Here is a 25,346-nt window from a genome sequence, read left to right as displayed (position 1 = left end):
TTCCCACCCAGGGCAGGGGGGAAAGAGAGTCTGCGGCTGTCAGAACCACCCACTGCTCCCTTGTTTCCTTTCTCCTACCTTCTGCCCCAACCCAAACCAAACCAATTGTAGAGGGGCCGGGGTGGGGAGCCAGGGGGAGGACGAAGAGCCCAGGATTCCGGGTGGCACAGCCACCCCTGGTGCAGCTCAGCCCTAAGAGGGCTCAGCCAGAACCCACCTCAAACCTCTGCCGCGCAGACGCGGGCCTCACTTTACTAACCTGCAGAGTTGGGTGAATAAGAGTCCCTGCCTCCTAAGTCTGTTTTAAGATACGAGAGAATCTGAATCGAATGTTCAACATGATACCTGGAGCATGGTAGGCACTTAATAAACATTCATTAAAAAAAATGTTATTAATTAGGGAGTAAGGCCAGTGAAGTGTCCTTAGGAAACCTAGACTCCTACTTTACACCACACCCAAGAATGGCTCCTGCACAGCTGCTGTGGCCTGACCCAGAGTCCTCTCTCCTGTCTCATGCTGCAAGGCTTCCCCTAATCCCCCAGTGCAAAGGCCTTTGCAACCAGAATAAATAACATTTTTACCAGCACCCTTAACCTGCCACCATCACCTGAGGCGTCACAGGCACACACTGAGACACACACTCACACACAGACACATGCAGAAAGACACGTATGCGCGCTCGTGAGCGCGTGCACACAACACACACACACACACACACACACACACACACACACACACAGGCTCCGGGAACCTGGAGCAGGAGGATTCCCAGCGAGGCCTCCCCACACATGCAGCACACATTTCACCTAAAGTGCGGGCCAAAGAGGCATTTGGAAACCAGCTTGGGAACCTCATAACCATTCATAACATTGTTCTGAGAGAAAATACAAAACACGGCCCTATAAACAAACATTTGCAATAGAATTCCTCCAAGAGCTAGGAATTGCCTGTGCTAGAAAACTAACAGAGCAAGAAGAGGGAAACCACATAAACTTAGTTTGCCTCTGCAAAATTAATACCAATTACAAAAACATTTATGTGAACTGCTTACCATTTACACCTAATTACCAGGCAGCACAATTATGCATACCATTAAGGGTATGCTAGATTAATTATGCTGTACGTTTCATGTGATGACACCACCACACCCTCGGTCCACACAAGCCCCGCTCCCCCTGTGACAAGGAAGCAAGAGCAGGTCTGTACTAACCAGAGAAACACTGGTTTCCACCCTCGAATTGACAGTGGTCCCCACCCACCCCATCCCCAGCCAGAGACAGCCTGACTGGCCTTCTTGCCAACATCACCACCACAGGAGCCCCCGCTGAGAACTCACCTTCCCCCACCGCCGCCAGAGCCTCCTCTGCAAGGCACAGATGCTTCAAAGCTCTCCCCGTGGGCGTGGCTGCATGTTACAGGCCACCACGTGTGCCCAATGGCCACCACGTGTGCCTGCTTCCTGGGAAGCTGGCCTCACTGTCCAGGCCAAGGTCACCCCGAACTCATCTCCCAAGGCCCTGCAGCCCTTTTCCAGGCACAGGAAGCCAGGTCCTGGGCAAGGTCCCACCCTACAGTCCACCCAGGACCCAAGTGGGTGAGAGCCTCTCCCACCCTCGCCTTCTATTCTCCACACAGCCAGGAGCCACTCTGCACAGACCTCCACCTCCCCTCCACTAATTCCCACTGAGCTCAAGAGACGCTCTTCAGATATACTGGGGTGACCCAGGTTTGCAGAACAAGGGAGTCAATGGAACATGATTAAGTGGAACTTCCCAGGAACCTGGAACTCAAAACCCACTGGGGGTTGGGCCTCTTGGGAGGTGAACAGCAAGAGGAGGCTCAGCCTGTGAGACAGGCGACGAGGGGTTGTGCCTCCTGAGCGCCAGACAGGGGCCAGGCACGGCTGAACTGCAATCCTTATGCACCTGTGAGGCCAACTGTAGGAGCATTCTTTTAAAAGATACATGAAACAAAGCATGCAAGTTGAGTGCAAGAAGCAGGGCTTTTGAAACAAACACCACAAGCCTGGAAGGTGGTTTCCACTTTGCAGACGGCAAAACTGAGGCTAAGGGAAGTTAAGTGATCTACCTGAGGGGGACGCGGCTAGGAGGTGGCAAGGCTGAGGTCAAACCCCTGCCTGTCCAGCACCAACCCTGGTGGCCCTGGCGCAACGCCATGCCGCCTCTCGCCTCTGCCCAGGTTCAGGGATGCTGACCTGGCTCATGCCGTTTTCTAGACACTCTTTAGAAACAGCTTCTTCCTAGGATACACAAAAGACTCGTATTTCTATTTTAGAGAAACAGTTTTTGTTTCTTTTCTGTTTGCTTACCGACACTGCAAACACTACAAGCACTGCAGACACCATCTTCTGCGCTCCTACCTTGGCAGACCTGCCTCTGAATGGAGGGTGGATGTCAACTTTGCAACTCCAGGGGGTGATGACAACTCCCTCCAGGTCCTGCAGTGGGAGTTGAAGAACAGGGTCTAGGCCTTGCGGCTCATCGTTTGGGGGAGCTCCTGAGAAGCAAAAGTCCCTGATCAAGGGCCCCAACGTCAGGATCCCCAGTGCATGTGGTACAAACTCCTGGTTAAGTCTCTTCCATCCTCAAAAATCTAGAAGGATGGCTACCAGTTACGGAGAAAAACGCACCTGCCTTTCTAATCCATCCGCTGGACACTGCACCTCCCTGGGCCCCCCCACACCCAGGCCTCTCTCACCTTCCTGGCTCAGCCCAGGCTCCAGCAGCGTAAAAATCCTAAGCACCGCCCTCAAGTCCCAACTCCAGCCCCGCCTCCCATGGGAAGCACTCCTAGATCTCTCCTAGACTCCCTCCACCTGCACCCTCTCAATGGATGGCACCCCCGCCCCGCCCACCAGGCTGGCTGAGCCAGCTCCCTCACCCTCTCCATCATCCAGCCACTCCCACCTAAATGCCTCACAGAACAGCCCTCCTCCTCCTCTGCGCCTGCGCTGCTGCTCCCCTGGACTCCTGCACCAGCCTTCTGCCTGGGCAATCTGTCCCCAGCCTCAGCTGCCCAATTTCTCCTCCCTGATGCCCCTGGACCATCTTTCTGATACACAAACACGGGCATGGTACTCCAAGCCCAATGCTTATTGATGGGTAACATCCCAGCCTTCTGTCCAGCTCTGTTCAGCCCTCCCAGCCTCACATCCCATGGTTCCCATCACCCTTCACTCTTGCCGCACCAGGGGAGAAAATGCCCTGAACCACTCGGCTAACTGCTGCCCACTCTTCAAGACTGAGCTCCAGCCTCATCTCCTTAAGAAACCTTTCTCGGATCTTCCCTCCCCACTTGCCTGAGATGTCCCTTCTCTGAGCTCATGGAATGCCCTGGGCACATGCCGCAGAGCTCTCTCCACCCACCTATGACGTAATGGTCACCTTGCCAGACTCTCGCCTCCACTGCAGACACCCTGAGGACCGGCTTAGTCCTCTTTATATTTTTGTAGCCAGTGCCTGACACATAGTAGGTCTTTAGTAAATTAATAAATAAACGTTATTTGTGGATCTGAAACAAGGAGCCTCTGGAGAGAAAACTTAAGAGCTGCCAGGCCTGTCGAGTCGGGGCCCCAGTCTCTCACCATGCCATCTCAGAGTCCAGGCTACACAGAGGGTGTTGACCAAAGAAAACGCAGAGGCGACTGCCCTGCCCCACTGGGCTTCCCAGCTGAGCTGCCAGTACCAGGCAGGCCCTCAGGCCACCGCTAGTTGGGCTGGGAACCACAGGCCTGGGAAGGATGGCAACAAGCACCACATTGTTGCTGCTAATAAAACCATTAGGAAGCAGTGCTGTGCGCCAGCTGCCAGGCCCGGCTGAGGTCTAGACCCTCCCATGCCTGTGGGCCAGGGGGCAGAGCTGGCCCTGCCAGCGGGCCCAGCAACCAGAGCAGAGGCCAGTCCCTGCTCTGGACCCAAAGAGAGCAGAGGGCAGGAAGGGAGAGGGCCCAGGGCTTGAGGAACCTGCTTGGTTCCTGGTGGGCACAGAGTCTCAAGAAACTGACCAAAGTACATCAAAATTAAAGGCCCAGAGATGAGATGCCCAGGGCTGGAGATCAACCAGCTAAATCTGGGCTTTACAGAGGAGGAGACAGAGGCCCTGCAACCCCGCAGGGGTGATGAAGATGACAGACAACACGTGTGGGGTCTTGGAAGACAAGGGGGCCTTCGAAGGGGTCATCTCGCCCAGTCCCCAGATGTACCCCTGTCATGACCCAACTAACAGAAAAGGAATGCACACCACCTGAGTACCTACTATGCGCCAGGCGCAGTGTTGATGTCATCATCAATATTTCATTAGATTCGAGCAATACCAGTAAGAGGCAGATGCTCCTCTTATCCCTGATTCACAGATGAAGCACCCAGCTCAGAGACCTCTAGGTCTCTCAGTTACCATAGGAGTAGCAGGGTGAGATGCAAATCAAGGTCTGCCCACCCTCTGGTCACTTCTGTGCCCTGCACATCTGTCTCCTGGCAACCTGGGACAAGGGGCGGTCCACAGAGGGACCGGTTTGCTTCCATGCTGATGCTAATGGTCCTTTTATTTATCTTCCAGCCTCACTCCAGACATGGGGTGGGGCGGGGCTGGAGAAGTCCACATACCCTTTCTCCAGTCTCAGGGGGCAAAGCATGCTCCAAGTTGGCACCCATGGCCCGGGGCTAGGCGATCCGATTGTGGAAGGGGGAGGTGGGCGCTGTTGCCAAGCAACCAGCAGAGGAATTTGTATCCGCCCCTCCTCACCTCTCCACCCTGTCACCTGGGTCACTGCCACCTGCTCCTGGGCCTCCAGATCAGAGTCGGACACAGCTTGAGCCCACATGCCAGATGAGTTTCCCAGGCCTCCCCTCTGCCCCTGGCAGGGCCTCCTGAAGCGCCATCTTGTCCTCCCTGCATGTGGCTCCCCAGGCTACGCCAGGGCTGGGTCACCTGAGGTCCACACCGGGACCATTTGGGTCACAAGAGCAACCAGACTGAAGATCCTCGATGATTAACTTGTCATCCTGGTCAGATCTGAGAGCTTCCCATCCCTACCCTCTAATGTGAACTTGGTCTGCAGCCCCAACGTGAACTGGGGTGCTGCCAGCTACCTGTTTTCCTGCTCTCACCCAACCCCAGCCAGTCCAGGCCTTCGCTTGGAGACCTCAGGGTCTGCAATAAATCTCCCTGCAACCTTTCCAGAAAATACAAGTACCTGAGTAGCTCCACCCTTTGCTGTCACTCTCCAAGCCAGTTTCACATCCATTATAAAAGGGCCCACCCTTCAGGCCTAAGGGTGACTCAAATTTTTTTCAACTTCTTATCCAGAAGCTTCAGAAGTGTGGTTTTATTTTTGCTGTGGTCATTAAGAAAGGAATGCATGTGCCTTTACGTTGTCACAAAGGTTACAAAAGTGTATAAAGTGTATAACCAAAATGCTGACACGCTTGCTGGGTGATCCTTCTAGAATGACTTTTTTCTAAGCATGCGCTAGCCTATACATGTGCATAGTGGTATACGTTTTAAAGGAACTTGACAAAAATGAGATCAGACTCTGCACACTGCTTGCGGGGGTGACCTTACACCGTATCATGGAGATCCAACATGTCACAATAGACACACTGAGTATCCCATTTCAAAGGCTTTGGGAGAATCTGACTAGATTCCCTTTTATCCATTAACTTAGGTACCCTTTCAGAGTCTACAAAATAAATCACACAGGACCATGCTTTCAAGAAGCCCTTTGCCAACAGGTTCTGCTTTGCTGGAGGATCTCAGTTGCCTGGCATGGGTCCAAGCACCCTTGCCTGCCCCTCCCTGGGTCCTCTGGGGAAACTCTGAGGGAAGGCAAGCTCCCAGCCTCCCAGCTCAGGTGTTCCTGGGCATTCACCATGACAGAGCCCACATCCAACTCACAGCTCAGTCAACCACAGATCTGACCCCGTAACACCCTTCTGAGCATCTTTTAACCTTCTGAAGTAAGAAGCACCAGGCACACCAGGATCAAGCTGATCTATTAGGTCTAGAACACCTTCTGCACTGACCCCAGGAGCCATCTACCTAGCAGCACAGCAGGAAGAGCACCTGATTAGTGGCCAGGACACCCAAGTTCCAGCCGTCCCATTACGAGCTGTTAGAGATGGTCCTCCATGCCCTCTGTGCACCCAGAAGGAGCATCCAACAACTGGCTCAGAATTAAAGATGACCTTGACATTTGAAACAGAAACAGAGAGGGAAGATCAATAAGGATGACAGTGAGCAGGGCCATGACCTCAGGAAAGAGAAAATAGGAACCTGCTTATAGATGTAAATAAGGCTGGGAAATCCTGGAGATCAGGGGGGACCAGAGCAGGATGGGAATGGGCAATGCGGAGCTGCATTTGAAAAAAAAAATTTGCATTCCCTGCTGGGATTTGGCTAGGAAAGCCCCGGGCGCCCACACCTCCTCCCCCTGTCTCTGTCCTCCAGACAAGCAGGGCTGCGATGTGATCAGCAAGGGAGATGTGGCCTGGTGGGCCCTGGCTGTCCTTGCTGGGGCTGCCAGTCACACCTGGGGGCATCTCTCCTCCAGGTGGGGGCTCAGTTCTGCTGCATGTGGAGGAGGGAGGCGAGATGGCAGGGCAGTCAGGGTCTGCGGCACCCCCTTCCCCTTCCCTGTGCTCTCGGCCCCTGACAAGAATGATGTGGGTGCTGCAATGCCTCAGCCTGGGGCAGGGGATGCCTCTGGAAGGCCAGGTCAGGGACCCTCCTGCCGCCCATTCTCATCACGCTCCCACCACTGACAGAGACACAGCCCCGCTGGTGTTCCCCTTAATTGCCGCGACACCCCGGGGTTGCTGTAATTTAAACCCTGCTCTGTTTCCCTGAGTCTGAGCTCTTAAGCTTCAGTCTACAGAACATAAAGGAATCATCAAGATCCTACACCAAATGAGCCCAGCTGGCCCCTTCCCCTCCCTCCCTTTCTTCTCCCTCCCTCTCTTCTCCCCTACCACCCCCAAGAGCCACCACAAGCAGGGAAATTCAAAGTGAGTCCCCAAGGGGCACACCGGAGCTACAGGGCACAGAGGCCCACTCCTCTCAAAACTGCATGGGGCCTCAGGCTGGCTTCCAGCACACGGAGGCCCCACTCACTGCCCCAGAGTCTCCGCCACACTCCAGCCACCTTATCCCATGCAGCCTGGCTTCCTCTCCTTGGTCAGGAAGCCCCATCTCTGTGCTCTCAGGCTCACCACAGGTGCCACCTCCTCTAAGAAGTCTTCCCTGATCTCTCCAGTTGGTTGTCACCTCACTGTCCTTCGAGCATTTTGTGTCTCCCTCTCCCTCGACCTTGATCTGTGGCCATTAATTACCTGGGCACACCCTAAACTCACCATGTACCCTCTCAAAGCTCAGCACAGGGTCTGGTCCACAGGATATGCTCAGCGAGTCTCTGGTATACGGAAGTAAACAGGCTGCACTTGGTATAGAACCCGAATAAAGAGCTGAAACTGGCGTGAGGGATTGTAGGTGGACACAAAGACAACCTGTTGACTGTGATCTGCTAAACTCTGGAAGGATTGCCAAATGGCGCTGCGGAGCCTCCCTCCTCTGAAGACATTTCAATCAGAATCAGCACTTTCCTCATCTGTCCAAGATTTTGCACACAGAGGGGGGACAGCGGTCAAAACTTCCAGAGCACTTCCTGCAGCACCAAGCCACTCGAACTACCTGATGATGACGATACTCATGCTGAGCGCCTGCACTCTGCCAAGGGCGATGGGCATTAACTCGTTTTATCCTTCCAACAACATGTGCATAGAGCCTGGTCTCATTTCCACGTCACAGGTGAGGAAACGGAGGGTCGAAGAAATTGCGCTTGTCCCAGATCCCACAGCTGGAAGCTGAATGCAGCTCCCTCCGACTCCAGGGCCCTCACTTGGGCTGCCTCAGACAGGCTCATGTCAAAGCAAGTCTCTGTCCCCACGCAGCTGCACACCGCGTACACAGAAATATGCAGAGACACACGTGCACCACACCCTGTCTTGCCCACACACTTAGCCAAGGGACACACATGCAAATCTCTGACACTGCATGGATCTCAGATCTAGTAGGTTGTTTGTTTGTTTGTTTGTTTTTTAAGGGAAAAGAATCAAAGAGAGAAATGCCTGAAAATGAGCCTTTAAGATTTGAGTGGAAAGGAATCTGGCAGCTTTGGTTTACTATTAAAGCCCTGCTCAGCAGCAGCAAAGCACACAGGCCCACAGAGATGCCCGGCTTCCAAGCACACTGCTGCTACTGCTGCTGCTGCTAAGTCGCTTCAGTCGTGTCCAACTCTGTGCAACCCCATAGACGGTAGCCCACCAGGCTTCCCCGTCCCCCAAGCACACTACTCTCCACAAAACACCAAAAGGGAAATGGAAAAAATTTCTACAGGCCATTCCTCGGTCCTGACTGTTGCCTCTTTCCAAGCGGAAGGCCAGAGACACTTAACTATCAGTGGGGCATGGGACCGGGCAAGGGGACCCAGGCACCAAGACAGGGACCCCAGGATCAAGAGAGCAGAAGGTGGCAGGAAGTGCTGAGGGAGGGGAGCATGTGATGGGCAGGCAGTTGGCCCTTCTGGCCTCAGGCTCTGGATAGTGCTGCCAACCCTGGAAGAAGCCGGGCCTGGCTCCACACCCGAATAGCCCCCAACCCAGCCCAAGTGCTCCCAGAGCTTCAAGTTGTCTTTCAACCCTAAATTCTAGGGCTTGGATTCTAATGGTAACATTTCAGGCAGAGGATGGGGAGAGGGTGGTCTATTTTTAACTCACCCATTAGAGAGCTGGCAACACTGCTCTCAGAGTCCCCTTTCTATCTGGCTCCCAAAAAAACAGGAGCCTTGATGGAGTCCTGGCTCATGCTGAAAAAGAATCTGTTTTTCAGGGGGGCTTGAGCCTAAGGAGCCTAAGTAGGCAGTGACTGTTTGGGGAAGGCGGAGCAGAAGCAAGATGAAGACAGCCCGGCCACCAACCGTGCAGCTAGGGAGAGGCCGAGGATGTAAACACAGATGTGCAGCAAGTTTCCTCACTATCCAGGAGACACCTTGGAAGCCCCACAAAATGACCAAGGGGACCCAGAGGTGGCCAGGGCAAGAGTCCTGTCCCGTGGAGACTATGAACCAAGAGGCGACACTGACACGGAGTGTAGGAGACCAGGAGACCTGGAGCAGGAGGCAGTCTAAGCTCCCCAGAGGGCAGCTCTGGCCCTGCTTCTTCCCAGCCAGGTCATCCCGGGCCAGGATTTTATAGCTTCTCCTGTCTTCCTTGCAGGCTTTTTCAGAGGACCACTGGCATGAAACTAGGAGCATCTCTTGTTCTAATGAGGTGACTCTGGGTGGGCTCTGGGATGGGGGCTGGTCCCCAGAGAAACCAAGAAAGGATGAGAAGGTTTGGAGTTTCAGCCTGAAGAAGATCTACAACGAACTCAGACGCTCACTGCAAACTGGACTCGGAGGAAATCTCAGAAATTGTGCACACACACATAAATGCCCAAGTAAACCTACAAAAGGACACACACATGTGAAGGCTTAACCAGAGGCTAAACTTTTACATCCTTTGTGGAGTCAGATGTGACCGACCTGTTTCCTGAAGGCCCCCCACCCTTCACATCACCAGCTCCCTTCAAAGGCCCACCCTTCAGGAGGCCCCACTCTCACTCAGACCTCCTCTCCTGAGAAGTCCTTCCTGATTATCCCTGTGTGGTAGAAATAAGACCATCCCACCCCTCTTCCTGGGTCTGAAACTACACCACTGGAATCAGAGCCATAGAATTTAAAAGCTGGAATGGGCCTTCAAGCTGCAGTCCAACCCCCACCCTACAGAAGAATCTTGTCCACAGACACCCTGACACATGGCTGTGGTTGTCCTCTGCTTCTCCAGTGCTTAGGGGGTGGGGGGAGGAGGGGAGGAGCCCTTGCACAGTGAAACTGACACTCCTTGAATTCGAGAAGGAATTCACCTTTTTGAAGGCTGGTTTCCTATTGCGGGTCCATGAGCCTGGGAAGGAGGACAAGGAGAGCCTCGGTCCATCCGGGCCAGGAACTGTGCATTTGATGAGGAGCTGAAGACAGGCCCAAGGACCTGGACAAGAGGCTGGAAAGGAAGCCAGGGCCCAGAGGAGTGGGGCCCGGGGAAGGGAGGCGGGCAGGTGCCAGACCCGCTGCACAGGTTTGCCTGGGCCCCTGCCTGCGTGCGGCACATGTGCACACATGCACACACATGCACACAAGACTCACACTTTTCACAGAGTTGCCTGTCAAACAGCCCAACCAGGGCCTCACTGGGACCTGGAGGCAGAAGGGGACCACCTTGTCCCAGAAACCTAACAAGAACTCCTAACAACCCAAACCTCCTAACCCAGGCAGCTCAGGAAACCAACCAGGAGACCGGGCCCTGCCAGCACAGGGGATGGCCCAAGGAGGGTCCGCCTGACAGCTGGGCTCCTCAAATCCCACAGGCCAGTCCTAGCACTCCAAGCATCGCCCAAGGAGAAAAGCTCCCTCGGCTGCAGCTGTCACATCTGCCGGGAGGGAGCAGGCACAGCGTAGCAGCACCTGATCCCAGGATCCCTTCACAGCCCGCCAGCCCAGGAGGCCTGGTTCAGCCGCTGGCAGCCCGGGCTGAAACATGAAGACGGAACAGTCCCCCAGGGATGCTGATGGCAGTCTCTGGGCACGGCAGCGAGGGGCAAGCTGGGTCACAGGGCGGCGGGCTCCTCTCCGGCAGCGTCCTGTCCCTGCTGGTTTGGGAGGGGGCGAGTTGTGTAGCTTCGGGGCTCCGGGCCCTTCCTCCCTGCCTGACGCAGGCCAGAGCTGCCCAGCTGGGTGCAGGACGCCATCTTGGGTCAAGGTGCAGCCACAGGGGGCTCCCCTTCGCGAGCCCGAGGGGGAAGAGAGCCCCTGAGAACCAGCGAGCCCCTCACTCCCCACCCAAGGCGCCAACACCTACTCAACTGGCTTTGCAGTATAGAGAAGGAAGGACGGAAGGGATGGAGAGAAAAGGGGGAAATAACAGGGGCTGGGGGGTGGGGGGAGAGGGAAGGGAGTGGGTGCCCCAAGAAGGGAGGCTCCAGGAAAGCGAAATGCAGTTTGGCAGCCCGAGGGCCGCGGGCCCCAGCGATGGGGGGCTGGGGGAGGCCGGGGGCGGGCCCTGGACTCCGGCCAGCCCCTTCGGAGCCGAGGGGGAGGGAGGGCAGGGCGGCCTGGGGGAGGGGAGCTGGGGTGAGGGCGGGACACGGCCCGAAGCCGCCTGCGGCTCCGAAGCTTGGGGTCTCCCGGGGCACTGGGACGTAGGGGCCGAAGACCCCGAGCCGCAGCTTCGGCGAGGCCTCGTCCTTCACCGTGCAGATGCGAAGCTTTCAAGGACACGTCTGCACCGGCCCAGCGGGGGTGCGTGTGCGTGAGTGTGTCCGCGTGCGTGTGAGTGTGTGCAGGCGGGTGGGTGCTGCTGCAGGGGGCGACCCTGGGCGCCCCCGCCCGCAACGCCCCGGGCCCCGGCCCCGAGGCTACCACCCCCCTGCGTTTTCCGGTCCCCGCGGCCCGGGTCCGGGATCTTCGCCCGCCCCCGCCCCGCCCCCACACTGCGGCGCCGCCACCGCCACCGCCACCGCCACCGCCGCCGCCGCCCCGGCTCCCACGGCCCGCGGCGGGGGCAGGGAGGAGCCAGGCACGACGTCCGCCCCCCCGCCCCGCGCGCGCGCCGCTCGACTCTCAGCGGAGAGGTGTGCCCCCCAACTGGCACTCTCCCCACCCCCGCCGCCCCTCCCAGATCCGCTGGCACCCCGCACCCCCAGCCACAGGTGGCCGGAGGAAGATCGCTGCGCAGCGCTCCCCGGCCCGGCCCCCCGATCACCCCTCGGCCCGCCCCCCGGGGGCCTCCCGGGTCCCCCCGCCCCGCCGGGCCGAGGAGGGCCGGGAGCCGGGGGGGAGGGGCGGGGGGCCGGGTCGTGCCAGGCTGCCATTTTCTGCCGCCGCCGCGGAGCCTGCGCGGGGCCCGGCCCCCGCCCCCCTCCCCCGCTCCCTGCGGGCCGCGGCGGGAGCCGATTATTCCGGGTCGGGGTCCGCGCCCTCCAGCGCCCCGGCCGCAGGCCCCAGGCTGGGCCCCGGGGCGGGGGCAGGCACGGCCCGGAAGGCGGGGGCGGCCAGGCCGGGGCCCCTGCGGCAGCGCCTAGCCGGGCACCGAGGCTGAGGCCGGCGGCGGAGGGGGGCCCCCGGCGGCATTGTATAGACTTGAACTTGAGCCCGGAGCCGGGCGGGGGCGCGGAGGGGGCTCCGCGCCGGGAGCGGGCGGGACGGGAGGGGGCGCCTGGCGCGCCCGCGGGGACATAAACAAACCCTCCAATCCCCCGCGCCGCCCTGGCCAGCCCGGCCCGCCGTCGCCGCCCGCAGCCCTAGCCCCGCGAGCGCCCGGCGCCGAGTTGCGGGGGTCCGGGAGCGTGCCCCGAGCCGGGCACTGCCCGCCACCGTGCCCCCCGCCCGGCTACCCTCCTCCCCGCCCGCCTCCGGGCCGGCCTCCCGGGCCGCCAGCAGCGGCGCTCATTACCGTGTGGCCGGTGGGGTCGGGCCGGCCCGGCTGCGCGCCCTAGTGCCGCGGCGCCGCGTCCCGGCTCGTCCTCTGCTCTCGCCGCCGCCGCCGCCGCCGCCCGCGCGCCCTCCCTCCCTCCCTCCCGGCCCGCCTGCCTGCCTCGCTCGCTCGCTCCCTCCCTCCGCTCGCTGTCGCGCTCCCTCTCTCCGCCTCCTCCGCCGGGTCCCCCCCTCCCACCCCTTCTCTCCGCCTTCCTCCTTCCCTCCCTCCGGCCGCCCGCGGGCCCAGGCCTCCGCCCGCTGCTCGCCCCCCGCGGCCGCGCTGGCCCGGGCCCCGGCGCTGCGGAGCCGGCCCGCGAGGAAGCGCCGACTTGGGGGCCCCGGGGCGCCGCGGCGGGAGCGGCCTGGGCGCGCGGCCGGTCCTAGCGCCCTCGGCCCGACTTCCCGGCCCCTACGTCCCCGCTGGGGGTTCCCGCACGCTGCAGTTCGGAGAGCCGGACCCCGCAGCGCCCCGACCCTGCGCAGGGCCCGGGCACCCCGCCTCGGCCGCTCTCCCGGCCACTCCGCCGGGGGCCTGCGGTAGCCCTCACCACCACCACCCCGACTCTGCGCGGGGCGCCCCGCTACCTGGCGCTGCCTCTGCGCTGGGTCCCCGTATCCAGCACTGGCCGCAGGGACAGCGGCCCCTCCTCTCCCGCGGCCGGTGTCAAGTGCCTCCCCCCGGCAGCCCACGGAGCCCCCGGCGGCCTTCGCCCTGCAGTTCTCCCGACCTCCACCAGAGCCCACTGCACTCTGCCTGCCTCAGCACTGGGGCTGGGGACAGCAGCGCCGGCCCATCCGCGTCGCAACCCCCACGCCACCCGCCACCCCCGCCAGGTGCCGCCGCCGAGTGGAGGCCAGTCCATTCAACAGGGCCAAGGTCGGGGCGCCGGGCCTATCCAGGCCGTCTTGGAGGCTCGAGCACCTCTATTGGTTGAGCCTCCCTTGAAGGAAGTGAGCTCCCCGTACCTTGAGGTGTCCAAGTAGAGTTGAGTGCCCTCAGTTGGTCAGTGGAAGACTGAGAGATTCCTTGGCTGGGAGGTGGAACTAAATGACATTGAAGATCCCTTCCAGCTCTAAGATTCCGTGCACACACCTACACTCCACCCTCGTGCTTACTCACCCCGTTGCCAGGAGGGTTGGTCTCATTTCCCATAGAGTTCCCAGGGCTCCAGGTTTCTGACTTGGGGCATCTCTGTCTACTTACATCAGCACCACAACTCCCACTCTCCCAACCCTTACTCTCCCAACTGCCACCACTAGGCTTGGCCCCCTCACTCGCCTCGCCTCTTCTGCCTGTACCCACACCAGTCATCTCCCACAGTGTACTCCCATTCCACCCAGCGCTTCATCTTTATTACAACGCTCTGAGCTCCCTGGCCCAGGACGTAGTGTGCCCCCTTGTCCAGGCATCCATCACCCTCCCTGCTGAAACCAGTCCTTCTTTTCCCTCTGCCCCGACTAGCTTCAGCCCTTCAAGGGTCACAGCAACAGTTACCTAACTCATTGGGACATAGAGCTGACCTTTCATCCAAGAGATTCCCTTCCAGAAGTCCTCTAATGCATCCAAGTCCTTCAGTCTGCCAACTCCCCTCGCCTCAAGGTCAGAGACCGCTCCCTACACAGTTTTCAGTGTCACCCTCATTCAAGGGGTCACCCCATGCCACTGGTGAGAGGTCCTGCTATCTGTGGGCTCTACCTGGACAGTTCCAGAGACTTAAGATGTTCCTTCCATCTTAAGTGGTCTCTGAAGACAGAGACCACCTCTGTCACCTCTTGGTGACAAAGCTTGGCACAAGCTTTGGCTGAATGAATATGCACATTGTAGACTCCTTGCCACTTTGCTTTCAGCATCAAGGTGGACATCCATAGACATGCTAAAGCTTGGCTAAAGGGAAGACCATGTTTAGAAAGATAGTTGCCATACCTTCTAGTTCCTTAAAGTGTGAAAGTGTTAGTTGTTGACTCGTGTCCGACTCTTTGCAACCCATGGACTGTAGCCCACCAGGCTCCTCTGTCCGTGGAATTCTCCAGGCAAGAAAACAAGTACGTAATCATTCCCTTCTCCAGGGGATCTCCCTGACCCAGGGAACGAACCTGGGTCTCCTGCACTGCAGGCGAATTCTTTACCATCTGAGCCACCAGGGAAACCCTAGGGCTTATATAATGATACCCCAAATAGCAGTGACAGTTTACTGAGTGTCTCCTGTGTGCCAGGCACCAGGTTGGCACTTTTCTCGTAGTTCTTAAGCAACACTCTTTGGTGATTTGTGTCATCCTCACTCTACAGATGAAGAAACTGAGGCTCAGTCAAAGCTACACAGTTGGGAAGCAGCAGAGCCAGGGTTCAAAGCATGGTCCATCTGACTCTGAAATCATGATAGTTACCTTAAAACCTTACAGTTATTCTTAATAAACTGAAACTCTCTGGGTCAAGTGGGCAGTTGTGTCTCTCTTCAATAGGGAATTCGTTGGCGGTTCCATGGTTAGGACTCGGCACTTTCACTGCCGAGTTCAGTCTCTGATCGGGGTACTAAGACCCTGCAAGCCATGTGGCTCAGCCAAAAAAGAAAAGAAGCAGCTTTCTATTCAGTAGAATTATCTGTGATGAAATCATTGGGAGCCCATGATAAGTGTGACCTTGGATGTCTGTGTTGCTGGTGTCAAAAGGCCCAAGGTGACCATGTTAGGGGGTTTGCTTATGTCTAGTAAGAAGCAAACGTGTGGCTGCAGGGCTGGTTCCGGCGCCTGGTCCTGATGTCTTTGGCATGAGGAAGGCCGTCCAGGCTGTGCCAAGAAGAGACGCATCAATGCTGGCTAACCCTACTGGGCCCTCCTCACCATACATCACATGGGGTCCAGCTCTGATTGATTTAGCCTTCAGGCTCCTACGGCCCCATCACTTGTGTGTGCTCCACTGTGGCCCAGCCAGTATCTGGGTCAACCCTAGATCCTCTGGGGTGAGGGGCAGTATCAGTCACCTGCTTCCAGGGCAGGAGGTTCCATGTCTTTTATTTTATTTATTTACTTATGTATGTATTTTTGGCCACAACACACAGAATCTTCCCTGACCAGGGATCAAACCTGTGCTCCCTGCACTGGAAGTGCAGAGTCTTAACTACTGGACCACCAGGGAAGTTCCTCCATATCTTTAATAACACTCTCCCAATAAAAAATAAATTAATAAAAAATAACACCCTCCAAACCCCTGAGCCTCGAATATGAGACACAATTGTCCTGCTTTGTATTTCAGTGGCACCCTCGCTCTCAGCGCCATCCCTAGCAGAGATGTCCCGAGGGTTACTTCAGTTGTTCTGACTTTGGTCAAAGCCCACTCTGAACATGTCCTACCACCTGGGAGTGGGGTGGATCACATATCCACCCCCTTAAGTGGGTGCAGGAGGTTTGGAGACTGACAGACCCAGCAGCACCCGGTGGAGAAGGGGCAGAGCTGTTCTCCAAAGCAAGGGTGCTGGGCAGACACACTGCACTTCAAGCAGTGGCCGCCCAGCACCCATGTACACCGACTTTTCCCCATGCAAGCATCAAAAATGCTCTTGCCAGGACTTCCCTGGTGGGCAATGGCTAAGATTCCGTGCTCCCAATGCAGGGAGCTTGTGTTCAATCCCTGGTCAGGGAACTAGATCCCACAGGTAGCCACTAAGAGTTCAAATGGCACAACCAAAGATTCCGCATGCCCCAGTGAAGGTTAAAGATCTCACGTACCACAACTAAGACACAGCACAGCCAAATAAATATTTTTTAAAAAACGTTAATAGAGGCGGTGGTTGCACAATGTTGTGAATGTACTAAATGCCCTGAACTGTACATTTTCCAAAGGTTAATTTAATAGTATATGAATTTCACCTCAATAAAAAGATAGTTTTAAATGCTCCTACTAAAATAAAGAACCTCACCATCTACAACTAAAAATCCACTTACTCTCCTTCCCAAAGGAGGATAAAGAGGATCCAGGTAAGGTGCATTCCTCTCAATGGTCTACACGTGGCTTCTCGTTATCTGTAACAGTGGCTACGTTATAAATTTAACCACCCTCAAAACACCAAGCCTATGATGGTGGAGATAAAATAGATTATTCTCAATGAAGACTGACTTTGGAAGAGAGGGGAAGGGAAAAAGCACACAGGGGTCCACCCTGCCAGCGGGGCAGCCCGGACTCACTTCTCCCTAAGGGAGCGTAGTCCTGGTCTGGAGGCTCATTGTCTTCAAAGGCTCAACCTGAGGGCCTGCAGGGAAGAAGTCCCCTTTGCGGAAGGCCAACTCTGTTGGCATGGTCCTGGCTTCCTAGGGATTCCTTCAGAGCCTGGGCAATCCCTAGGTCTGACGATTGCAGAATCACTTCCTTTAAACCTCAACTGGCTGCCAGTCAGCTCATTTCCTAGGAACTCCATGGACTGACTAGTAACTCGCCCCCTAAAATCCCAAAGCTGATGAGTGACTCCAGTGCATGGCCACCACAGAGGTTGTGAGCATTATGACAAAGAGGGAAAAAATGCTTTGTAACCCATAAATGAGGTCATTATCCTAATTCACCAAGAAAATCATAAAGACACAAATTTGTTCTGTATGGTTTTACATGTGCCGGTACACAGTGCTTTTATTCAGTTCTTTTTACCTTCTTATTGGATTTCCCACAGCAACTGTCATCAACTTCCCTCCCCTATTTCTAGATGCTGATTCAGCCTTTTCCTCCAGAAAACACCTTAGCCTCTGCCTCTCACTTCACTCTGAGCCTCACTTCTGTATATTGATAGAACCAGAGATAAATATAGATGTAAAATGTATGTGTGTATATTTACATCTTGTGTATATACATACACACATTCCCCTCTTCTGTCCGCTGAGAGCACGTACAAGCAATGAAACCTCAACAGGGATGAGAATACTTCATGCCCAGATCTTGGTTTCTAAATACCATTCTTTACCAGACAGAACTGGACTTTCTTTGGAGAAATGGCAGCTTCCAGAGCTGGGTCAAGCAAGGAACAAGATGAGCCCAGAACATGCTATACTTTAAAGTTAAAGAAGTATTCAAAGAAGGATGAGGTACAGAAAGGGCTTCTACTGGGAAAATATGGGAAAGTTTGAGCACCAAAATAATGATACCAACAGATTATAAATCCACTGCATAAAATAGGAATCCATGAGTCCACAGTGCTAGAAATAAACAAATTGCAAGTTTAGTGGGGAATGGGATATTTACACAGCCTCAAAGTACTTCCCAGCAAGACACTTACTAATTACAAAGAGGAAAAGAATAACTTTACAATGAAAAAGCCCTTTAATCAAGTGATCAAAGTTAACTTCATCAGTAGTGGACCAAATTGAAATGATACACCACCTAACAGGATGCAGTGAGAACGACACAGCATCATTTCTGTCATACATACTCCAGCCAAAGACGCATCGCCTGAATCTAATCTCAAGGAGACATCAGACAAACCCTCTCCTAGTCCATTTGGGCTGCTGTAACAAAGTTCTATAGACTGGGTGGTTTATAAACAATGAAAAGTTATGTCTCACAGTAGGGGCTGGAAAGTTCAAGTTGAAGATGCCAGTAGATTTGATGACTGGTGATGCTTCCTTCTGCATAGACAGCCATCTTTTCTCTGTGTCCATGGTGGTAGCTACAAGCTAGCTCTTTAGGGTCTCTCTTACAAGAGCACTAATCCCAGTCATAAGAGCTCTGCCCTAATGACTTAATCTTCTCCCAAAGGCTCCACCTCCTAATACCATCACCTTGCAGGGTAGGTTTCGATATATGACCTTTGAAAGGACACAAACATCACACCATTGCAAAGGGATATCCTACAAAATATCTGACTTGTGTTTTTCAAGAGTGTCAAGGCCATGAAAGTCAGGGAAAGATTGAGGAAATATTCCAGATAGAAGGAAAGAAACTAAAGAGACAAGTAAATGTGTGATTCTGGATTAGATATTTCTGGTACAAAGGGCATTATTGGAAAAATTAGAAAATTGTAACTTGGGTCTGAGGATAGTAATGGACGATAGTAATGGATCAGTGTTACTTTCCTGATTTTGATGTTTGTACTGCAGTTATGGAAGACAGCATCCTTATTTACAAGAATATATTTCTAGTATAGGATAAAAAGAAATATATCCTATAGTAAGGTGTTTTTTGGGGGGGTGACTGGGCACCATGTTGACACTTTGTCACAAATAGTTTAGAAAAAAATAATTTTGCGACATTTGCATTTTTTCTGTAGTTTTCTGTAGTTCCTGTGAGATAGTTTTAAAATAAAAAGTTTAAAAAAACTACCCCCAGGAATTGTACCCTTTTCCCTTCTCACCAGGAATACATCTGAAAGAGAATATTGCCAACTGAGTATGTCATCAGACTCTTGGACTTCCGCCCACTGGTTGGGTGAGCAGTGATCTCTTGCTGTACGTTTCTCTGACCACGAGGAGGTTGAACTTGTTTCATGTGTTGAAGGGTGTTTGCATTTATAAACTGAGAACCGTCAATTTATCTTTTGGCCACTTTTCTATCAAAATGACCTCATGAATTGAGGAGGTGATCCCTTTGACTGAGTTATAAGCCAATACTTACTAATATTTCTATACTGTGTATTTGGTGCCTGGCATTGTACAGAATCAGAGAACTGACTCATTGGCAAAGACTCTGATGCTGGGAAAGATTGAAGGCAGGAGGAGAAGGGGACAACTGAGGAAGAGATGGTTGATGGCATCACTGACTCAATGGACATGAGTTTGAGTAAGCCTCGGGAGTTGGTGATGGACAGGGAAGCCTGGCATGCTGCAGTCCATGGGGGTCACAAAGAGTCGGACACGACTGAGTGCCTGAACTGATTGTGCAGAAGAGCCTGGTGAGACAGATGGTCTCTGCCTGTGAGGAGTTTACACACAACACAATCCAGACTAACTTTCATCAGTTAATCAGGAGTTAAATTGTGAAGCTCAGACAAGAAGGGATGGGGGCTGGAGTGCAGGAGTCCCTGAGCAAATGGGATCTGAGCGGGGTCTGAAGGATGGTGGGGTTTCAGTCAACAAGGGCATCCTGAGCTTAGAGGAAAGAAGGCACTGTAAGGGTGAGAATCTGACCTGCCTGTGGTGACTTGCCCTAATCCCTCTCTTTCTGCCCCAACCTCAGACTCAGTTCCCCTGCCTAAAAGAGCTCCCCTAAGTTCTTCCTGCTTTTCACTGCTCCTCCAGAAGAAGAGGGCAGGAGCGGCAGATCAGTGAGAAGAGCAGATATACTGGACCTGATCTTACGGTCTCAGGGGAGCACGGTGGGCAGTGCCACAGTCCATCTAGTTTTCTTGACTCAAGGGCAAGGCAAAAGATTAGAAACTTGGGGTTCTGTTACTACTTTTCAAACACAAACATTTTAGCGGGTTAAAAGCAGTGATTTTTTTTTTTTAAGTTGCAAGGATATATTGTACAACACAGGGAACATAGCCAACATTTTATAATAACTACAAATGGAGTATAACCTTTAAAAATTGTGAATCATTATATCGTACACCTGTAACTTTTATAATATCTCACATCAACTATACTTCAATTTTAAAAAAGGAAAAAGGAATTATGGGGACTTTCTAGGTGGCCCAGTGGTTAAGACTCTGCACCTCCAATGCAGGGGGCATGGGTTTGATCCCTGATGGGGAACTAAGATCCCATATGCCATGGGGTGTGGCCAAAAAATTTTTTTAATTTTTTAATTTAAAAATAAAAATAAAGAATTATAGATGATCAAATTATTTTTTTAAAGCAGTGTTTTTTTTTTTTTTTTTCATTCATACCTTCTAGGAATGAATGTACTTTCTAGGTAATGTACTTTCTAGGTTATAAGTTGAGTTCCATGTAACTCAAGGCGGTGTTTTTTCTTAATTAAACTTTTTCTTTTGATGCCAATTTGGATTCACATGCAATTACAAGAACTACTACAGAGAAATCCCCTATACCCTCTATCAGTTTTTCCCAATGATAACATCTCTCAAAACTTAAGTGTAATATCACAAGCAGGTTATTGACACTGACGTGGTCAAGGTACAGAACATTTCCATCAGCCCATGATTCCCCACGTTGCTTCTCCCCCCCGCCCCCGCACGTTGCTCTCTTACAATCATGCTCACTTCTTCCCTGCCTCCCCCTCTGCCCCAATTACTCACCTGGGCAGCTACTCATCTGTTCTCCATTTCCATAGTTTTCACCTGTAAATAGTGTTATATAAATTGGAGTTGTACAGTATATAACCTTTGGGGGTTGGCTTTTTTTCATTCAACATAATTCTGTGGAGATCCATCCCAGTTGTTAAATGTATCAATAATGCTTTCATTTTTATTGCTGAGTAGTAGTCCATGGCATGGAGATGTATCACCTGTTGAAAAACATCTGGGGGTATTTCTAGTTTTTAGCTACAGGTTAAAAAACTGGGGCCAGGGGAGTAACCAAGTCGGGCCAGGGGAGTAACCAAGTCGCACCAGGGAATACAGGCAGTCACATGTAAAGAAAGTGAGTCTCAACTGAAGAGAGACAGACGGAAAGAGAGGAGATTCGTGCTCAGCTGTGGCGGGGGATCCAGGGAAGAGCGCTGAGCCACCTTCTGAAGGGAACATGTATTGCTGACTGAAAACAGACATGACGAGGAGGGACATATTAACTGATTTGAGTTGTTATAGTAACATCTAGATAAAACATATATTCAGGGGCCAGAAGAGAAATGGAACTGAACGCAGATGAGCGGGAGGAATGGGGGAAATGACTGGAAGAATATCTCCATAGACACAGAGCTTACTCATTACTGAAGCCATGAGCAAGGGGCTCTCCGGGAGTACACAGACAGAGATGCTGGGGGAGACCACAATTAGGGGGTAAGAGAAGTGACGACAAAAGGGAGGAGCCTCGGAGAGGCAGGGGCAGCGGGGTGAGGGTGGAGTAAATGGGGTAGGGTGGAGTGAACCAGAGGAGTGAATGAAGGCCAAGGACAAAGAGACTTAGCACTGACGAAGCAACAGGGTTGAAGGGAAAGGAGTGTATTTGTTATCTATGCTGCATAACAAATTAACCCAAATCTTAGTGGCTTAAACAACATTATATTATTTCACAGTTCTGTGTGTCAGGAATCTGTAGGTAGCTTGGTGGGGTCCTTGGGCTCAGGGTCACTCACAGGCTGCAGTCACGGTGTCTGACTGCAATCATTCCAAGTTTTAATAGGGAAGAGTCCATTTCCAAGCTTACTCCTGTGGTTGCTGATGGGATTCAGTTTCTCACACGCTGCTGGACTCAGATTCAGTTCAACATGGGCTGTTGGCTAGAGAATGCCCTTAGTTCTTTGCTTTGTGGTCCTCCCAGAGGGCAGCTCACAAGATGGCCCATGGCTTCGCTCTTAGAGTGGAGAGGAGAGTGCTACAGTCTGCAGGCAAGATGGAGGACACAGATGTTTATTTTATGATTATTATTTTTATTTGTCCACACTGTGCAGCATGCAGGATCTTAGTTCCTCAACCAGGGATTGAACCTGTCCCTTCTACATTGGAAGCTTGGAATCTTAATCACTGGACCACCAGGCAAGTCCCATCACAGACTTCTATAACTGACTCTTAGATGCTTTTGCCCTGTTCTATTCATGGCTTCCCATGGCTCAGTTGGTAAAGAATCCGTCTGCAATGTGGGAGACCTGGATTTGATCCCTGGGTTGGGAAGATCCCCTGGAGAAGGGAAAGGCTACCCACTCCAGTATTCTGGCCTGGAGAATTCCATGGACTGTATAGTCCATGGGTTGGCAAAGAGCGACTGAGCGACTGAGGGACTTTCACTTTCTTTCTTCATTAGGACCAGCCCATACTCCAGAGGAGAGGATTATATAAGGGTCTACATACCAGGAAGCCGGCTTCCCTAGTAGCACAGTCAGTAAAGAGTCTGCCTGCAATGCAGGAGACCCGGTTCGATCCCTGGGTCAGGAAGATCCCCTGGAGAAGGGAAAGGCAACCCACTCCAGTATTCTTGCCTGGAGAATCCCATGGACAGAGGAGCCTGGCGGGCTATCATCCATGGGATCACAAAGAGTTGGACATGACTTAGCGATTAAACCACCGTACCAGGAAGCCAGCTGAGAGGCAGCTTACTAGAGGAGCAAAGACAAACCTGAACCTCCCCCGGAGGGCTCTAACAGGACAGTATTAGAAGGGTGTGAGAGCCAGATGACAGAATGGAGCAAGACAGGTGGTGATGCCCAAATTCCAGCTGTTCCCAGCACTTCAGGGAGACATGGGGAGACTAAGGAGTCCCACCCCTCTTTTCTGCAGTGTGGTACAGAAGGTCCAAGCTTGGTTCTTTGCGTGGGTCTGTTTCCTCCTCCCATCCCTTGCCCCACCCATAGCAGAGCAAGGGAAGCAGAAGCCTGGCTCATCATCTGTATCCCACCAAGCGGCCCTCACCATGGAGGCAGTGGAGCATCTTCGCGGTGAGGAAGGACAGTACCCAACTCCAGAGCCCTTCAACTCCCCAAAACTGCCTCTCTTTCCCACTTGAATTCCTGTTCTAGCCCAACATGGATCAGGGCCAGGGACAATAGAAATGGCCACCCCTCCCCCTCCCCACAAGGATCCAGCGGGGAGCTGGGAGATCCCCTGCACTCCAAAAAAACAGCTCAGCGTACTTTTATTAGTTGCCTCCCCAGTTCTCTGTTTCTTGTCACCTAAGGGGAAAGAAGAATGAAGAAAATACCCTCAATAGGACATAATGTTTCAGATGGGCTTTTAGATCAAGCTCTCAGATCAGATCAGATCAGATCAGTCGCTCAGTCGTGTCCAACTCTTTGCGACCCCATGAATCGCAGCACGCTGTCCATCACCAACTCCCGGAGTTCACTGAGACTCACATCCATCGAGTCAGTGATGCCATCCAGCCATCTCATCCTCTGTCGTCCCCTTCTCCTCTTGCCCCCAATCCCTCCCAGCATCAGAGTCTTTTCCAATGAGTCAGCTCTTTGCATGAGGTGGCCAAAGTACTGGAGTTTCAGCTTTAGCGTCATTCCTTCCAAAGAAATCCCAGGGCTGATCTCCTTCAGAATGGACTGGTTGGATCTCCTTGCAGTCCAAGGGACTCTCAAGAGTCTTCTCCAACACCACAGTTCAAAAGCATCAATTCTTCGGTGCTCAGCCTTCTTCATAGTCCAACTCTCACATCCATACACGACCACAGGAAAAACCATAGCCTTGACTAGACGGACCTTTGTTGGCAAAGTAATGTCTCTGCTTTTGAATATGCTATCTAGGTTGATCATAACTTTCCTTCCAAGGAATAAGCGTCTTTTAATTTCATGGCTGCAGTCACCATCTGTAGTGATTTTGGAGCCCCGAAAAATAAAGTCTGACACTGTTTCCACTGTTTCCCCATCTATTTGCCATGAAGTGATGGGACTGGATGCATGATCTTCATTTTCTGAATGTTGAGCTTTAAGCCAACTTTTTCACTCTCCTCTTTCACTTTCATCAAGAAGCTTTTTAGTTCCTCTTCACTTTCTGCCATAAGGGTGGTGTCATCTGCATATCTGAGGTTATTGATATTTCTCCCGGCAATCTTGATTCCAGCTTGTGTTTCTTCCAGTCCAGTGTTTCTCATGATGTACTCTGCATATAAGTTAAATAAACAGGGTGACAATATACAGCGTTGACGTACTCCTTTTCCTATTTGGAACCAGCTCTCATTGGATCCTAATTACAATTCCAGAGGCACTCAAGCCGGTGATTGTTATGCCACTTTTAAGGAGGAGACCACTGAGACCCTGAGAGGCATCTTGGCAACTCAGTGACCAAGTGGCACCAGACCCGGACTCCCAGCTCCACTCTGCGTCCACATGGAGCTTCCCAGGGGAGCCACGGCTTCTCCAAGTCATGAGGATGGCCGAAACAATGGACACAGGGTCCTCACCTGCTGAGTGTGGGACTTAGAGCTCACAGCTCTGTCCTTGTTAGTCTTACCCTTCTCTCCCCTTACAGTAGCCTCCCCCAATAGCATCCCAAGTTCTTGCATCCAGAGTATTCAGAAAACCCACCTGCCCCCAGATGTCTTGAAATCTCTTTACTGGAGATCAAGCCTTTTATTCTACAACTAATGAATTCTCGGGAGCCGAACATGACCTGTAGCCCTGGGGATACTGGAGTCCATGAACAAGGCAGAAGAGCAAGAAGAGGCAAAAAGGCTTGGTGTTGGTGGGGGAGAAATTGGGTCACGGGAGCCAGTTTTTGTGACCAACACTGGGGTTTGCATGTTTCTGGGGACAAGGGAATTAGGAGGAAACTGGAACAATGAGGGGAAATAAGAGGCATTGGGTGTTAGGCCACATGGGAAAGGGAAAGAATATTTCTCAAGGGCGCCAGCACTGTTTGGCCTAGTTCACCCCAACACAGGCTACTCTACTGTGACCTCAGACCTCCTTTCAAATTAGGAACAAGGAAAATGAAGTGAATGACGATTATTTTAGTTCTGTGTCCTGACCCTGAGGGAGAGAGCAGGGCTGATGGCCACCTGCTGCTGCTGCTAAGTTGCTTCAGTTGTGTCCGACTCTGTGCGACCCCATAGACGGCAGCCCATCAGGCTCCCCCGTCCCTGGGATTCTCCAGGCAAGAGTACTGGAGTGGGTTGCCATTTCCTTCTCCAATGCATGAAAGTGAAAAGTGAAAGTGAAGTCGCTCAGTCGTGTCCCCTTCGTAACCCCATGGACTGCAGCCTACCAGGCTCCTCCATCCATGGGATTTTCCA

At 53.2% G+C, this 25,346-nt stretch overlaps 1 protein-coding gene across 6 annotated transcripts in view; it reads right to left on the bottom strand.

Moving 5' to 3' along the window:
- DNMT3A (DNA methyltransferase 3 alpha) overlaps positions 1 to 13,319 on the bottom strand; it is a 102,443-nt gene extending 89,124 nt beyond the window's left edge. For 4 of the 6 annotated variants that reach the window (XR_011569364.1, XR_011569365.1, XM_070799020.1 and 1 more), the window contains exon 1: positions 12,559 to 12,671. The gene's annotated coding sequence lies outside the window, so the exon portion shown is untranslated. Of the gene's footprint in view, positions 1 to 9,976; positions 11,541 to 12,558; positions 12,672 to 13,166 lie in introns of those variants that run through there. The other 2 variants (XM_070799019.1, XM_070799018.1) reach the window with 2 other exon arrangements.
- Between the last annotated feature and the right edge of the window lie 12,027 nt (positions 13,320 to 25,346).

This window comes from Bos indicus, chromosome 11, assembly GCF_029378745.1.
Source record: "Bos indicus isolate NIAB-ARS_2022 breed Sahiwal x Tharparkar chromosome 11, NIAB-ARS_B.indTharparkar_mat_pri_1.0, whole genome shotgun sequence".
NCBI classification, from domain to species: Eukaryota; Metazoa; Chordata; class Mammalia; order Artiodactyla; family Bovidae; genus Bos; species Bos indicus.
The sequence above is the reverse complement of the archived record's forward strand: the minus strand, read 5'-3'. Positions and strand labels throughout refer to the sequence as shown.